Source organism: Solanum tuberosum, unplaced genomic scaffold (assembly GCF_000226075.1).
Source record: "Solanum tuberosum cultivar DM 1-3 516 R44 unplaced genomic scaffold, SolTub_3.0 scf00396, whole genome shotgun sequence".
NCBI classification, from domain to species: Eukaryota; Viridiplantae; Streptophyta; class Magnoliopsida; order Solanales; family Solanaceae; genus Solanum; species Solanum tuberosum.
In genome coordinates this window covers 47879-51332 of record NW_006239319.1, presented here as the reverse complement: position 1 = coordinate 51332, position 3454 = coordinate 47879, and positions in this window count along the sequence as shown.

The window sequence follows — 3454 nt, the reverse complement described above, 5'->3', positions numbered from 1 at the left end:
ATAATAATAGCAACAACAACAATAATAATATTATTATTATTTATTATCAAATTGACTAAATTAATTTAAAATCTAGAAATAAAAATAAAAATTACAAACATAAAAGGAAAAAAATCTATCTATATATTTTTATTTAATTATAAAAAATGACACATGTCAACACCACAAATTTTCAATATTTTAAATAATTAATAATTAATAATCAATAAATTAAATAAATAAATATAGACACATGTCAATAATTAGAATTAGAATGACACATGTCAACACCACAAAAATAAACTAAAAATAAATAAATAAATTTTGAACAAACTATTTAAATTACAAAAAAAAAAAAAAAAATACCAACGGACAAAAAAGAAAAAAATGTTTAAATAGGTTATAGTAATAGAAAATGTAACAAAGAAAAAATAAAATAAAAAACATGCATCAATCATTTTAAATAAATAAATAGCAAAACTACCCGCACATTAAAAAAATCTGTTAAATGGAGATATGCTTTAGTTTTTTAAAAAAAATATATATTTTAAATGTGTTTTTTTCAAAATAAGTAACCAACTCACGTAACTATTTTTTTTTTAAAAAAAAGGGGAAAGTAGTTACTTTTTGAATTTGAATTTAAAGTGGTTATCTAAAATTACTCTACCCATTATCTCTATTCCCTATATATACATAAATAAAGTTCATTAAAAAATTAATTGATCCTATTTTTCTTCAAATGTGTAGTATTATTTGTTGAATTATTTCCATTCTTCTTATCTTCATCTTTTTATGGAGCGAATAGGTAGATTATGTGTCCGCTAGTCGAAAAAAAAAGTTTGAATATACTTGCAAATAACAAAGTGAAAGTCCAAGAAGAAGAACAATATTTTATCAAAATGGAAATCTTCTGCAAATGATGATATTGTTTGATCTATAATGTCTTTTTGTGAATTTTTTTGGGTTCATTTCATTCAATTTGATTTGTTTATGTCATATATTGTACTTAAATTCTTTAGGTCGAATGAGTTTTCTATGTTCTTTTCTTATTTTACATTTGTAATCTTTGATGATTTTTACTGTGATTAATATTTTTTTTTTACGATTGTGTTTTTTTTTATTTAATTTAAGTGAAGTTATTCTAATACTTTTTTTGTTATCATTTTCTGTTAATTTTTTCTATTCAATCATTTATATTAACATGTTTTTATATTATTGATTATTTGATCGAATAATTTTTTAATTTTATTATTGTTTGTTAATTTTTTATTCCATCATTTATACTAACATGTGTTTATTATTGAATTATGGATGTATTCTTCGCCAAATGTGTAATGTTGTTTGTTAAATTAGTTTCATTCTTCTTATCTTCATTTTATGGGGTGAATAGATAGATTATATGATGGCTAGCCGAAGAAAATTTGAATATATTTGTAAATAAAAAAGTGAAAGTCCAAAAAAAAGAACAACATTTATCAAACTGAAAAATCCTCTGCAAATGATGATATTGTTAGATCTATAATGTCTTATTATTATTATTTTCATTTTATTTCATTCAATTTGATTTGTCTTTGTCATATTTTGTACATAAATTCTTTTAATCAAATGATTGAACCATTATTCTATTCTTCTTCAAATGTGTAATGTTGTTTGTTAAATTAGTTTCATTCTTCTTATCTTCATTTTTATGGGGTGAATAGATAGATTATATGATGGCTAGCCGAAGAAAATTTGAATATATTTGTAAATAAAAAAGTGAAAGTCCAAAAAAAAAAAGAACAACATTTATCAAACTGAAAATCCTCTGCAAATAATGATATTGATAAGTATATGTCTTATTGTGACTTTTTAGTTTATTTCATTCAACTTGATTTGTTTTTTTGTGATATTATGTACTTAAATTCTTTAAATCAAATGAGTTTTATATTTTTATTTATTTACATTTGTAATCTTTGATATTTTTATGGCGATTAATATTCTTTTTAGATTGTATGTTATTTTTTAAATTTAATTTTAATGAAGTTATTCTAATACTTATTTTTTTTTCATTTTCTGTTAATTTTTACTCAATCATTTACACTAACATGTTTTTAATTGTTGGATTATTGGTAATATATTCACATTTTTAAAATGCTAAATATGTGCACTTGAATATCTTAATTGCTATGGAATTATTAATATAATGTATCGATAAATGTAGAATATCATGATTTATGCATATTATTCCACTTTCTTATAGCTTTTTAGTAATATACTTGTGAGTAATAAAATATTAAAGTATGAACAAATTTTTTTTTATTTGTTCAGTTAAATTTTATTTAAAATATAATTTTTAAAAATTGTTACTATACTTAAAATAAAGGATAAACTACCCTATTAGACATACATCACTACTATATATACTAATATTATCTTTACTTTCAAACAATTACATATATTACCACTTTTAATATTTTATACCATATATTAATATATTATTTGAAGATACAATTAGATTATTAGATACCCACATATCTTAAAACTAGGATTGATTAATTATCTGCTTAATTAACTCTTTCACTCCAAATCAACCACTATCTCTTAATTCTCCCTCCCATATTTATCACTCAATTATGTCTCCTCCTTTATGATTCAGGAATTTCATCGTACAATTTCATTCCAACAATAACTAATCTACTCTCTTCTTCTTAAGCTATCATCACCATGGCCGACAAATCTCCTGAACTCAAATATTATTTTGTATTGTTCATTTATAACTAGATCAAATCAAAGTAACTGCTACAGAGAAAACTTTAATTCAGAGTGTGTCTTGATTGTTTGTCTCCGGAAGAAATGGATCTTAGTTTTGATTATGTTATACCACAACACATAAGGATCAAAGGGAGTATTGTAGAGAGTTTTTGTTTGTTGGTGTTCTTCTAAGGCTTTCTTTGGTTACCGTGACATGGATTTGGTAGTACCAATATTACTTTGATATAGCCCTTGAAACATGTGTATCCAATAAGTAGTAATCTTAATTAAGATCTGAGTTGTATTTTTAGTAATGTGGTGTCTGACCATGTATATGTACCATTAAATTTTGGATACATGATTTTTAACAACACGATGATATTAATGATACGACAGATACTCTACAGTCGTGATTTGTTCCTAAATTCATGTGTTTCAGCTACATTTCATATTTAGATACACATAATTAAATGTATATGCTTATTATGTATTCGAGATACATGTTTTTGGATATAACATATGCAATTGATACTTGATACATCAAATTAATACTAGATACATATAAAAGATACATGAAATTAATATTATATATATATATAGATAGATAGATACATAAAATCAATACTAGATACCTATAACAAATACATGAAATTAATGCTAGATACTTCTATGATACATATGAATGTACTTGCAGGACACTCATGTATCTAAGTGTTTAGTTTGTTGGATACATCATATATTGATA